The sequence below is a fragment of the Paramisgurnus dabryanus genome, chromosome 3 (genome assembly GCF_030506205.2).
Source record: "Paramisgurnus dabryanus chromosome 3, PD_genome_1.1, whole genome shotgun sequence".
Lineage (NCBI taxonomy): Eukaryota > Metazoa > Chordata > Actinopteri > Cypriniformes > Cobitidae > Paramisgurnus > Paramisgurnus dabryanus.
This window is the reverse complement of record NC_133339.1, coordinates 8,876,001-8,891,980: the sequence shown is the minus strand read 5'-3', so window position 1 is coordinate 8,891,980 and position 15,980 is coordinate 8,876,001.

The window sequence follows — 15,980 nt, the reverse complement described above, 5'->3', positions numbered from 1 at the left end:
TGAAGCAAAACCTTTAAATTGACAGGAACTGTGAATCCCATTTCTAGGATATTTCTATGGGCTGAAATACCCATTTCTAGGTGCCAGAGGTCAGTTGACTTGATTTGACACAGATTATTAACAACAATGCTTATGCAACTAAATATTAGTAATTCAATGGATTAAAGTGAAGTTAAATCTTAAAGAGCACCAATTATGCTAATAAATTAGCACGTTAGCACTTTAATGTAATATCCCATAGTACATACATGTTATTAAAACTTGAACTAATGCATTGTGAGTCTTATAAATTGCTTACATACCTCACCGATTTCCCACTGTCTGGAAAACACTCGGTTTAGTTCCTGTCTCCGCCTCCCAAAATGTCTAGTGTAATCGGATTGGTCAGATGACTACTCAACTGTTATTGGTCAGCTGGGTTCGGTGTGTGTTTGAAAGGTTACGCCCCTGACTACGCGTGGGTTGACACAGATTCTGACTGAGAGTCACAGCCTCAGAGGCAACGTAAACAAGCGTTATATTTCTCTATAAACGATGGTGTCTGTACTGCCTTACCACTTCGAGCTCGATCCAGAGAGTTCAGAAGGCCGTTACGATATAAACGATCTCCGTCAATGAATGCGATTGGATTTAACTTTTTTAGGTGTCCTTAGCTCTGCCAGAATGCTAAACGAAGACGAAAATGTGTTGCAAAGACATCCAAAAGGTAATTATAACGTACTACATTACTTTGCAAACTATATGGAAACACCAAATGTAGCACATAGAAAGTATTTGTTGAAATGATTATAAAACGATTTCACTTGGTAATTTCTACATTATTTTACTATAGTAAACTTAATTATAAAATACTGCTTACATACTCTATTACTGTGCAAACTATATGGAAACACCAAATGTAGCACATATAAAGTATTTGTTGAAATGATAATAAAACGATTTCACTTGGTAATTTCTACATTATTTTACTATAGTAAACTTAATTATAAAATACTGCGTACATACTATTTTACTGTGCAAACTATATGGAAACACCAAATGTAGCACAAAGAAAGTATTAATTGAAATGAATGTTAGTTCTACATTATTTTACTATGGTAAACTTTATTATGAAGGACTGTGCTATGTTTTTGCTTACTAGGTTTTAAGGAGAATGCAACAGGTTCCAGGGCCTCTTACCTGCGTGATTCATCATCCAGGTTTTGCACAAATTGTCTAAATCCCTACACACAGAACATTTCTTGTACCGACTATAAGCCTTTGAGGTGCAGGACTAGAGTAAGTTTTATTACATTTTTAAACCAATAACACTAAAGTATCATTATAGTAACAAAGTACCCAAAAGAACAAAAGATGTAACTTTAAAGAAAATATAGTAGTCAGTCAAAAGTTTATTTATTACAAATATATATTTAAATGTTAAACAATATACAAATAAACATACTTTAGTAACCATATTGTGCTCTTCTTTCAAAAATTGTTCAATTCACTTCTTACAGCTATCTATTCAGATAAATGGCATATCAAAGCTTTGTCAGCTGATGCTATCTAAGATGACACTTTAGGGTTATCATCCTGTCGTGTGTTGTTCTCCAGATATGCTTGGAGCTTCCTGATCGGAATTTTGGCTTTCGACGACCCCTGCACTGAAGATGGCATGCAATCACGTCCTCCTTTGAAGGTCTCTCAAACTGTGATGCCAGGTCCATTGGAATCAGGGTTTCCTTCAGCTTATCTTCAAATACCTCATCAAACACAAGCCTGATCACATCATCCACATAACTGTAGAAATATTGCAGTCAATAAATCTTTTGTTTTGATCATTTATTTCCCTGCTTCATACATTAAGTTTTTAATTATAAATGTATTTGAAATAAAACATTACTGCTTACGGTATGTCATTTGTGTTTTGGGAACATAGCCTTGTACTTTCCCTCTCCTGCTTTTGTTACGGCTTGGTGACATTGTAATGGATGGCTGCAAGGTACAAATACCTGTAAAATATAAACAAGCAATTAATTTATTGTAAAAGTAAATACTACTTTATTTAACACAGTTACTAAAATACTTAAATACCTGCACAGCATTCCAATAAATGAGAAAATCAAATTTTTTTTGCTGCAAATCTGAAATCTCAGGCTACGGACGGCAAAGGCATCCACTGATGATGGTGATGGAAACATTGTGAAACGATGCTACTGTCTGGGTTCCTATTATTATGCAGAGAAAAAAAACTTTGTCATCATCAGTTATACATCTAAGACTGGTAGTGGTTTCACTAGGTAAATACATAATGTGTTAAACACCTTTGCTCCTCATATGCCAGTCTGACTCCTTGTACTGTGTGTAATGATGTTGCATGTTTGCATTCAGTGTAGAAGGATGTGTACAGCTGCGAATCTAGGATATAGACAAATAAAACAAACATGTATTCAGTCAAAAAGAAATATTATAACAATAGAGTACAACGACTATAAATCGTTAGACTATTCATTAAAACGTAAATGTATTACATATTACATGGCCCAACATTAGCAACACACATTACGTGTTTACTTCGTTTCAAAATCTAAGAAAGCTTCAAGTAAATACAACAGTAAAATACATATAACTTTAAACAAATCATCTGTACTTGGAGTTTCTTGAGTTTGATCATGAGAAATTTTACCGGTAACAGTTTAGCTGGCATTTGTATTTGTATTTATCTTAGCAACTTAGCAAGTTTGTAAACATGTCTAAACCAACATCGATAAAAAAAACGAAAGCCTGCATAATTCAACATACACGTGTGTAAATATGGTACGTTGTTTATGAAATACAGTATTACAACACAAAACAATTAGCTTGCAAGCTTAGCTCTACACGCACATTATGTTAATCTCCGGTTACCGGTTACGTAATGTACAGTAAAAGGCAAATAATAAACGTGAATACTTACAGTCTGTGATCCAGAAGTGCACAGTAATCCAACTTTCAAGAGGAGACGTCGCGCAAATCCAGCTTCGGTTCATGAGAAGCAGTTATTGTGAAAACTCCGTGAACAACTTCTGACTGGATTTTTCCGGAACCGTATTAAACATGATGTCCTCTGTGGAAGTCCATAAAGTGCTATTTTGCCCTCGCATCTAAAGAGACAGCGTCTACTCGAGAGATTTAATCGCTTAAACAATGAAAGAAGAGTTTGCAAACAGAGTCAAAGCAGGGACTCCCAACCTCCGCCATTTTAGCTCTCTTCTGACTCGGCGCTCCCCACCCCACCCTCGTCTTTGAGGGCGTACCCAAGCAAAGAAGAGAGGGCTGAACTATGATAATGTTGGTCTTATCTACGTCACTAATCCCAGGAAGTAAACTGTTGCCTACAATCCGAGTGTTTTTTGTAGTCCTCGAACGTTAGAGACGATAACTCGCGTCATCGTTTTCTTTGAGGTATGTACTTTTTGAATATCGTTAGCATGTACTAATGCACACTTACACACAAAAGGATGTTTAAAAACGTGTATCCCATAATAGGTGCTCTTTAATTAAACAAAACATTAAATTATACAAAGTAGTGCTGCCTTATTTTTTTAGGTTTAATTTCACAGAATTCATGATAAATAATGTATTTTATAAAATGTCATAAAACTGGGGCCCCCCTGGCACCATCCTGCGGCCCCCCTGGGGGCCCCGGACCCCAGTTTGAGAACCACTGGTCTAGGGATCTTTTTGATTTCAACATAACCCTGATCTCCCAATGGAAATGTGTCACACAATAAATATAATACAGCAAAATGACTTTAATTATTTTATTGCCTCAGATGACAACTATTACAACTTTAAAGAGAAACTTCATCCATTTGCATTAAGCTTTGTTGCTTTAGAAACCCAGTCATGTTTTTGAATGGTCATGCATAATTTTCAGTTTCCCCTGAGACGGGAGAAATACAGATTTCAGGGTTGCACTTCCTTCTTTAAATGATGTAAAAATCGTAATTTTGCGTCATTGAAAGAAGGAATTGCTATATCTTTGTTGAGGGTTTAAGACTACAAACACTAATTTTTCCAGGGAGGGCTATGTATGGGACCCACTGACACTATAGACCTATTACAGATTAGTGGGTGGGACTTAATACACTAAAATAAATGATACAGCTTCCATCTTTTTGGAATCTAAGCTAACAGATGCTGAGGAGCCAGGCTTGATGTTTTTCAACAATGGTGGAAGGTTATCAATATGATATGGAAGAGGGTGATTTCGAAAACGTGATGCTCGAATCGGATGTTCATGGCTATCTTTATGAGCCACAATACAGGGAAGAGTAGCTGAGGCAGATGGAGGAACAGGAGGTAGAAGACCGAGGTAGAAGACCTGCCTGTAGAAGGTAGAAGACGAGGTAGAAGACCTGCCTGTAGAAGGTAGAAGACGAGGTAGAAGGCCTGCCTGTAGCAGGGGAGGAGCCTGGACTGACTCGAGCTGGGAGGGACTAATTGTGCCTGTGCTCTCGCTGTGCGCCTACAGACACAGAAATGGAGTCCGTCTGCTGTAGAGAATTTCAAAAATGCCAGTTTCTTCTGGATGAAATTTCTACATCAGATGAGGATATGGACGTTTGTGTGGTGAACCACCCAAGCTTCGGACCGCATATGGACAGCAGCATTCTGGATACATTTTAGAATACCAAAGGTCAACTGGAAGTGACAGCCAAAGCTTGCAGGGACAAACAGACGTCTGGCTATAAAGTAAAATGGACAGCATTATGATCAAAGGAGCCTGACGGCAGTTTAACCTCAGCTGTATAAGCATTTTTAACATTTCCATAACATTTATCCAATACGTTTTTGCCTCTGGTGTTACAGTCCACATATTGATAAAATTCAGGCAACACAGCTTCAAGCGCACAATGGTTAAAATCTCCTAAAATAAGACGAGAAGCTTCAGGAGTGCGTTGTAGTTGTTTGTGCACACAGGCTGCTGTAAATTTAACTGCATTTGCAGCATTTCCACTGGGTGGAATATAAACACTACACAATGAAATATTCCCAAATTTATGTGGAAGACAAAAAGGCCTCAGACTCATGCTGCGTTTACACCAGCCACGTTTGAGGCGCCAAAATCGCGTCTACCGTGCCTAGTTTGCCGCTTGAACAGTTTGAATGTATTCGCGCGTCTAGAGTGAAGTAGAGGCGCGGAAAAAGCAAGCATTTGAGGCGCGTCAGAGGCGAATTCCGCTTCTTGTGGGAGGGGCAAGTGCTATGCAGTGTCTGTTTGCAAGATGGTTGATGTTGACTGTGCATTTATCGAGAGAGTTACCGGTTTGTATTGGTCACCTTACTATATGGGGGAAAATAGTAAAAAAATCGGCGGTAATGCCGCGGGTCAATAAACGTCACGTGACTCAAAAGTGAATTTACAACTTACCAGGTTGCCCAATGTCCTCACTGACACACTTTCAAGCGAGGTCCTTTTTATTCCCGTCTCTATAGAAATAAGAAATTGTGTCGTATAGCTCCGGGTGACAGCTCACGGACAATATCAAGCGTTCCTTCATGTTGAATAAGTGACTCCGGGCGGGGCTGCCGCCACAGCAGCAAGCAGGCTCCAGATTGGTTAACGCGGTGCGAAAATCTGCCAAAGTTCAAATTTTTCAATTTTCAATGCACAAAAGCACCATTCTCGCACCACGAGAACTCCAGACCCGCGTCAACGCGTTTTCACATTGACTAAACATTGAAATGACTCGTGCTTAACGGCTCTACCGTGGCTGGTGTGAAAGCAGGGTGTTACAAAGAAGCACTGAGGGTAGTGGTGGTCTTTCTGCCCTTCTCCATACTCTCTGCCACACACCACCTCGCTTTCCCCTTTTCCGTATCCGTGACCGACGACTTTTCGCCAATGCTCTCACCTTTAGTTCCCTTGGTAACTGGGGGATGTTTGTATGGCTAGGCCGGAACAGTAATAGTTGGTCTCGGATAGCGTAAAACCGCCTCCGACGTGAATTCCTGATCCACCTGCATAGCTTTGCATGTAATCATCCATACAATCGAAATCAGCAACAAGTCTTTAAATAAAAACAGCATGGTGTGACATCCGAGCACCGCGTTTAGCGTAATGCCGATAAAAAAAAAACAAATAAATAAATAAAACGAAGCACTTAAAACAAAAAACACAAAGCAGCACGAGGTAGCCCGAGTCGCAACAGAGCAGCATCACCGGAAGTCACTAAGGCTGCGTTTACATTTTGCATTAACATGCGATCTCGGTGATCCGTTCATGCAGATCCGATCATCCGTATATCAGGACACGGCGCGTTTACATTTGTCACATAAATGTGGCTTCTGTATCTGGATGTGTGATCGGATCCCGTTCAGGGAGACGCGCGCTGGGTGGATAGCTGTCAATCACAGATGGCTACAGCTGTCTTTCGCCACATGATTTAGGGTTGTCGCGGTAACCGCAATCCCGTATTGTACACTGTTACTGAGAAGCAAACAGCAGAGAATAACTAGCAAACCCCAAAACCGTGATGTTCACATTTTAAGCTTTTTTTTTTTAGCTTACAAGGCTTTATCTTTGTTTATCTGCAACGTCCGCGCCAGGATGCACCAACGTTACCTGAACTTGAGTTTCACCCGCATGCTTTTCATCAACAACAAAATCCGTGTGAAACATTAGGATGACCTTCCCGACTTTTTAGTCTGCCTGAATTCATACGTTTTTGATTTATGATTTACGAATATGATTTAACTAAAACAGCTAACAATTTCCTAAATTTCCTGTTCATGTCTCCCTCTATAGTCGTATAGTAATGTAATTTACAAACACATTTATAAGTAACTTACTTTGTATAAAACCAACATTGAATAAATGTATTTGGTTAATGTTATTATGGTTTGTAAGTGTTTTCAAGTAACTTAAAATGTGTTAAATGAGATGCTGACTGACCAGAAAGAAGCGCAACATTCACGTTGATATGTCACCATGGAAACTCAAACATTATAACGATTTATTCAATTCTGCCATTAAATATTAAATCCCTCCATAAATAGTGGAAACATGTTAAACATATGACTGAATAAGTTAAATACAGTCAGCAGTGTTAAAATGCTTTTGTATATCGATTTATTTCAAGATACGTATAAGCTAGCTAGCATTTCTCCATAAATATAAATTTGTGCGTCTCTCACCTGCGCTCCATGACCTAACGTCCTTTATTTTTGACAGCTGTCAGTGAGATGAGATGATAGTGGGCGGGGTTTTGTGTGACGTTGGCCTGCAAATGCAGATACGATGGCTGGATTGCGTTTACATTACACTGAGATCCGATCACAAAGCGTCCTCGACTACCTCTGCATCAGGACACACAGATCGGATAACATTCCGAACACAAACGCGTTTACACTTGTCTTTTCAATGTGTATGTGGACAACATCCGGATACAGGTCGCATGTTAATGCCAAGTGTAAACGCAGCCTAATACAAACTGTATCTGATGAATTCAAGCAGATGAGTTTAAAACATCTGTAATTGTAAAGCTGGACTTTCTGATGGTGCTGCTTCTTCTCTCTCCTCCACTGGCCTCTCTACTGGCCTTCCTGCGTTTTCCTTGGTCGATATTAACCAACGTTTTATTTCAACAAAAATAATAGCATAAACTTAAACCATAAAAATTACCTTCGCGCACATGTTGGAATGTTTATGGTGCTGTAAACTGATCTGCTGCAAATGATGTCGTATTCACTCCAGGGGTCACAATTGAGGGTAATGTAAATCGAAAGGCTGATGGCATTATTTTTAATTAAACTATTATTTTGTATCTGTTGTTACAATTATGGATAAAAAATATGCTATTTCTAATTGTAAAAAATACTTTTGAAAATTATCTCGCGAAACAATAACAATAGCAGAACCTTTTTTTGGTGCTATGTAGAACCTCAGTGGTGCTATAAAGAACCTTTAATTTATCAACGGTCAGGGTTATTTCTGTTATTTATCCACTTTTTTATTTACAGCACTTTATAAGGTTTAACGGTTAACAGAACTGCAAATCATCGGATAAATACAGTTTTTTTACTTTTTCATTAGGTGTCATACAATAACAAATATGTGTATTAAAATCACATTGTTAAGTTTAAAACATACATCAAAATAAATATATGGTTATGCAAATTTAACAAACCATTACTAAAATGAGATATGGATGTAAAATGACTGCTTCAATATTAAATAAATTAACAATAACATTTGGCAAAGACAATGATTAAAAACATACCTTTTTATATGAAAATCATTAAAATCACAATTATATGAAATCATTAAAATCATGACATATAAACATATGCAAATGATAATAAATATTGAATGGGAATAAACAAAGGATGTTAATAATACATTACTAACTGTAAAAATAAAAGACAATAGGATTGTGTCAATGTTTGTAGAAGCTAGACAAAAAAGTCCATATTATTTTGTTTGCTGGGTCCTTGTGCATACCCATTGTTTTGTGGCACTGATGTTGAACATTAAGTCAAATAAGATTAAGATAAGAGTAGGGTCTGCTATTGTCATTGATCTTCAGACACAGGCTGTGATTATTACAGATTCCCGTCACCTGGCTGTGGTCATCATTTTGTGGACTGTACAAGGTTGAGCATCAGACTGAACCAGAGTTGAGTCTGTTGGTCATGGGTGAAAGGATAAGAAATAGACACAAAACAAGTTAATATTAGCCTGGAGTTCGCTTAAAACATGATTTGACAGAAGTTTGAGTATGATTCTGGTCAAGCTACTTGTTTTGTCAGTAAATAGGTGAATGCTTGGTGAAAGACTATTATTGGGTCCAAAACTGCATCATCACATTTATTTTAAAAACATTCATAAGTTTTGGAGCACAAAACTAGACATATATGGGATAGCTGGAAAGCTTAGAACCTTCGCTTTCTTACCAGTGATATACATTTTGCATTTATGTTACATAAAATAAAATAATTTTTGAATTCCTAACTCCTCTCTGCAATATAAATGTATATATTTTATTTATAGTTCTACCAGACATGTGTCAAGATTGGTAATAAAGTCTAGAAAATTATCTTGTGCAGTGTAGTAAATACATAGTAAACATAGTAGCCTATTTGAGTGGTAAAAACAGGTAAGCCTATTTTGCACTTGGAATAATGGGAATAATAGGAAACTTCAGTTTCTTCTACATGCCTGTATTCAATTAAATTTCAATAACTTTTGTTTAGAAGGCAATAGAAATATATTTATTTTTGTTGATTTACTGACACCTAGTGGAATCAAATGAAATTTTCTGTAGGGACATAGACCAAACAGATCCTAAATAATAGACTTTCAAACAAAAAACAATAAAAATCTGATTTTTATTAACAAATACAATACAAAATATTAATTATTCTATAAAAATTTGTCATTTTTTATCAATTACTCCAAGGTATGTGGGTAGGGGACTCTTTTTAAATTCAGGCATGCCCAATTCTGCTAATTATGTTGCAGAGCGTAAGAGGAGGATCAACAGTGTCTTTGTTCTCTAACACATCATACAACTATTTTCTATCCTTACCATGGACACCCTTATCTCCTCCAGGTCCAGCTGTGGAACAACACATTCATATGCAAGCGACAGAGAGACAACTTAAAACTTAATTCATGTAGACCTTAACTATGAAACACATTAAAAGCATACCATATAAAACATTTATACTAATCTGTAAGATAAAACAATCAAAATTTCTCTACCATAACCGTACTGAACCACCATATTTTAAGTACAATTTCTTCTTCAAAAGTAAATGTTAAACTGGTCCAGTTCAGAGGGAACCCTGTTATTTTACCGTTCCAGACTCTAAGTAAGCATCTTTCTTTAACTGTTAGTAACCCAGCAGCACCTGCAGGTCTACGAGGAATCATTCATCTCCTTGATATTTATTTACGGAGTTAACACAAGCTGAAAATGTACAAAATAGTGAATTAAATTGAGATACATTTGTCTTGTTGCAAGCTTTACAATTTTGTATTTTTAACATAATTTTTACTTGGACCAAGAACATACAAATTACTGACATTACATCACAATAGGCTTGCAGCTGCACTACTTCCTGAACTTCAGCCAGCTCCTTGTTTCCTGTCTGCCATTATTGGACAAACTGATTAATCCAGGTGTGCCTGACCTCAGTAGTCACAACAACAATAATCAGGCACACCTGGATTAATCAGTTTGTCCAATAATGGCAGACAGGAAACAAGGAGCTGGCTGAAGTTCAGGAAGTAGTGCAGCTGGGCATAAAGCCTATTCTGTACTGACACACTGCTGTACTGAAGACTCAAAGCTCAGTCAGTGATGAATCATTTCTGCAGTTCATCTACTGAAAGATTAACTTTAAGATTAACATCATATCACTGATGTTTATGCCATTACTGCTCGCATACAATTTAGCCACTGACTCTGCACTGATATATCTACAATCTCTCTTGCGATTCTACACCCCATCCAGAATCATGTTGTTCATGAATGAATGACACCACGTGATACTGTATCTTTACTAAAAGATCCAAAATCATGTTTATTCTCATTCTATATTCCTTATCGGTGTAATATTCTCCCAAACTTCCAAACAAGTTGATAGCTCTTCTAATCTTTTCTATCTCCCTAAATATGTGTGTGTTTTCTGTATAATGACGTAACTCTCTGCTTTACTAACATAGTACGGTGCATCACTGGAGAAACTAACTACTTTTACGACTGTTTTCAACATTTGCACAATTGTTTTTCAAATTATGTTGGTTCAAACAAATTAGCGTCGCACACCTGAAGTCAATAGGTGCGTAGGATAAGACGACAAAAAGTCTCAAAATTACAAAGAACAATTCCCGCACACTATCTGCTTGCTGAAAAAAATGTATTTAATGACAGTTGCATTGCAACGTTTCGATCAACTGATCTTCATCAGGCAACTGCAATTGTTACAAACATCATCAATTATAAATGGACAAATGTCCAATCACAATGTAGAAAAACAAATCACATGATAGGTGCATCATTCAAAATAGTCACATGATTACATCTCAATTCAATAAACTCATGATATCATTTAATATATGTAACCCGATACACAACTCATATGTAAGTCTAATACACAATTCAAAGCATCACATTAAAAAGTGCTTCATCATTTAACCCTAAAGGTGATAAAGTTTGAAGAGTATCGATCCAATAGAGTTCACGTCTCAGTAATAGTAAATCAATATCACCACCTCTAGGTGGCATATTCACCTTTTCAATTTCACAAAAGCGTAGTGAGGAAACATCATGATTAAGTGCATTAAAATGGGTCGCTACCGGGTAATTCATATCCTTTCTTCTGATTGAACTTTTGTGTTCAATAATTCTTTGCTTAAGTTGACGTGTTGTTTTTCCCACATATCCCAAACCACAAGGACAGCGTATCAAATAAATCACGTGTGTAGAGACACAAGTAATTACTGACTTAATGTCAAACTTTTTTCCGGTTCTAGGATGACAAAAAAAGGAAGTTTTGAAGGTGTTGTTGCATTGTGCACAATTTCCACAGCGATAATTTCCATTAGGTAAAGGGCTAATTAATCTCTGTGAAGGACTCGGAGTATTCTTCTGAAATTGAGCATGTACAAGACAATCTTTTAAGTTCCTAGCCCTTCTAAATACAATCAATGGGGGATCTTGAAAAATGGCACTTAATTCTGAATCGGAAGACAAAAGGTGCCAATGTTTTTTAAAGATCGATCTAATCAGATGAGATTGAGGAGAATGGGTAGTAATGAAAGGGAAAGAATGTTTTTTAGATAATTTGGTCTTCTTTTTTAACAACTCAGAGCGTGTCTTATGGAGAGTCACATTAAAAGCTTCGTCAATCCATTTAGAGGGATATCCCCGATCTAAGAATTTATTTTTCATAATTAAAGCCTTCTCGATGAAATCAGTGTCAGAATGGCAAATTCTTCTTAATCTGAAGAATTTACTTTTTGGAAGGCCCTTTTTCAAAGCGATAGGGTGAAAGCTGTTAGCTAAAAGTAATGTGTTGCGATCAGTGTCTTTTGTGTATAGAGTCGTAATCAATTTCCCATCATTTTTCAAGACCCACATATCAAGAAAATGTACTTTTGTGTCATTGATCTCACAAGTGAATTCCAAATCCTCAATAAAGCTGTTCAAGATAGACACAAATTTACAAACATCATTGTGATTGCCCAAAAAAATACAAAACACATCATCAATATATCTGTACCATTTCAAGATCTGAGAACAATATGGATTTTTTTCAGGATTAGACACAAAACAATGTTCAAAATGACCCACAAACAAATTAGCGTAATTGGGGGCAAAAATCGAACCCATAGCTGTACCACTTATCTGAAGATAATAGTCTTTTCAAAGCTGAAATAGTTATATTTCAGAACATATTTCGCCATATCGATCAAAAAATCAGTCGGAGGTGTAACATCACTCCGTGTAGAAAGATAATACTTCAGGGCATCTAGTCCCTTCTCATGTGAGATGTTGGTATATAGACTAGTAATGTCCAAAGTCAGTAACAGAGCATTCTCAGGTAAATCATGTAATTCAGAAATCTTGTTGATAAAGTCAGTTGAGTCCCTAATGTAGGCAGGTAAGGCCTGTACATAAGGTTTGATGAAATAGTCCACATACTGAGATAAAGGAGCTAATAGGGAATTAGTCTGTGCCACAATGGGGCGACCTGGAGGGTCTGTTAACCTCTTATGTATCTTAGGTAGAGTGTAAAACACAGGTATCACAGGATGTAAACAATTCAAGAATTGAAACTCAGCTTGAGATATCCAATCTAACGCTTTAGCATTTTCCAAAAACTTTTGAACATCAGTTTGGAACCTCTTAGTAGGATCATTAGGAAGTTTTTTATAGAATTTCAAGTTTTGTAGTTGTGAGAGACATTCTTGCTGATACTTAGTCACATCTTGGACTACAATAGCCCCTCCTTTGTCCGCTGGTTTAATGATAATCGACGGGTCATTAATCAATTCAGAAAGGGCTTTTTTCTCAGGAAGAGAAAGATTGTGAGACAGTTTCTTAGGCACTGAGCAGGATTTCATAATATCTTGTTCAACAACCCGACAAAAGGTGTGAATCGTATGGTTATTAACATAAGGACAAAAAGTGCTCTTAGGTTTGAAAGGGGTCTTAGAAGAGAACGTACTAGTGGACTGAGAAAAGAAGTAACGCAATTTAATCTGTCTGAAACATTTAAATAAATCAACTTTCAGGCCAAATGCATTAATTCCACTAGTCGGGACATTAGACAGGATACTGTTTTGATCATCAGAAAGTTCTTTGTCCGAAATGTTAATTACCGTCTCTTTACGAAGTTGCGGGTCCACGGACGTGACTGTCTTTGAAGCTCTACGGCCTCGTCGGCATTTTTTCTTCTGTATAGTCTGTTTCCCGGAGTTCGTTTGTCCAAAAAAACAGAAGAAGAATCCTGGGCGCTGGAGTCACTGTCCATAGTGAAATCACTGCTCGTAGCAACATCAGATCCATGATCGATACGTACTCCACCTCTCCTCTGTGTCCGCGAGCGCGATGCTCCTCTCGCGGCTCCTCGGGCTGCTGAAGTAACAGAGCGCTGAAGGGTAATGGTCGGCTCGGATGGATTTCCGATTCAGAATTAAGTGCCATTTTTCAAGATCCCCCATTGATTGTATTTAGAAGGGCTAGGAACTTAAAAGATTGTCTTGTACATGCTCAATTTCAGAAGAATACTCCGAGTCCTTCACAGAGATTAATTAGCCCTTTACCTAATGGAAATTATCGCTGTGGAAATTGTGCACAATGCAACAACACCTTCAAAACTTCCTTTTTTTGTCATCCTAGAACCGGAAAAAAGTTTGACATTAAGTCAGTAATTACTTGTGTCTCTACACACGTGATTTATTTGATACGCTGTCCTTGTGGTTTGGGATATGTGGGAAAAACAACACGTCAACTTAAGCAAAGAATTATTGAACACAAAAGTTCAATCAGAAGAAAGGATGAATTACCCGGTAGCGACCCATTTTAATGCACTTAATCATGATGTTTCCTCACTACGCTTTTGTGAAATTGAAAAGGTGAATATGCCACCTAGAGGTGGTGATATTGATTTACTATTACTGAGACGTGAACTCTATTGGATCGATACTCTTCAAACTTTATCACCTTTAGGGTTAAATGATGAAGCACTTTTTAATGTGATGCTTTGAATTGTGTATTAGACTTACATATGAGTTGTGTATCGGGTTACATATATTAAATGATATCATGAGTTTATTGAATTGAGATGTAATCATGTGACTATTTTGAATGATGCACCTATCATGTGATTTGTTTTTCTACATTGTGATTGGACATTTGTCCATTTATAATTGATGATGTTTGTAACAATTGCAGTTGCCTGATGAAGATCAGTTGATCGAAACGTTGCAACGCAACTGTCATTAAATACATTTTTTTCAGCAAGCAGATAGTGTGCGGGAATTGTTCTTTGTAAATTATGTTGGTTCAACAAAGTTAATGACATCACATAGACAGTAAAGTAGTAACGTCTACTCTCTTAAAACAGATCAGTGTTATTTTGGGACAACACACATAGGCCTGGTTTCACAGAAAAGGCTTAGCTAAAGCCGGGACTAGGCCTTAGTTAAATTAAAACGTTTAAGCATCTTTTATAAACATGCCAGAAAAATATGTTACTGGTTTGTATCGAGACAAATCACTGGCACTGGCATATTTTAAGATCTGTACATGCAAGTTATTTTCAGTTGAGACAACTTAAACGTGTCTTAGTCTAGGACTAGCCTTAAGCCTTGTCTGGGAAACCAGGAGGAGACACATCTCTGTGTTATTATTGGAACAATACCGCTTGTGTTGTCACTTTTATTTATTTCAACAAAAAATCAACACAAAAAGACACACAATGTGTTAAATAGCATAACACAGAAATGTGCAAAAAAATAACAAATCATTTCTTAGGGCTCATGCTTCCGTCGTGACATGAGCCGGGTGTATATTGTGGGTAAACAACAAACAGGGCAATCTTGGTCCATTGCAGAGATTCGCTGTCTCCTGGAGGTTTGAGCTAATGATTTCATAAAATCATGACAGCTGTCCTCCACACACACACACACACACAAATAGTGACATTTACGAGATTTTTAGCAAACGGCTCTGTGAGAATTGCTTTAATAGAACAGTTGCGCATTTTTGCGTTAAAGCAAAGAAACTTCACAAAGACGTGCATCGTATATTTCCATATCTTGCTAGCTTTGCTCTCCGTGTCAGGCTGGTTGTCATGGAAACATGTGGGGGGTGGTCATGGGGGTAGAGCTGTCAGAGACCAATTACAGCGCTGACAGTTGTCACATGGTGTATGGTGCGGCGTTTCAAGTACAGTAAAAACAACATGTGAACACTAACCACACAAACTGAATAATTATACAATCTGGTAATCTGGTGCGGTCCGTGATGTGTGACTCAATTTCGCATTTTTGCATAATTCCGTTATTCTCCAAACAGTTTCAGGCTTATTCATATGTGGAAATAAATTGGATATGAATCGGATACATGGATTCGCGTCCGCAGTGAAAGCGGACAGATCAGATATTTCCATCTCAAGACGTGTCATGCGTCATTGAAAATGTGACGCTGGCAAAGGACGTCAACTCAGGTGGACACCACCCGCGATCACATGACTCTTTTTAGAAGCGCGTCTTTGGCACAACGGCTCCACTTAGTGCTGTAATGTTGACGTTTTATATCTTGTTACAGAAATGAAGCTCTATAATCTTGTATAATCATTTTACTTTCTCTGTGATTTAAGCTGTTCAGGGTCAGTATGTCTACCTTTGTTGTTTCGCCAAGTGTTTAGTGTTAATGCTAATATCGGATATGAGTTGCTTTTAAAAGATGATGTAAACAGGTTGTCAACAAAAATCG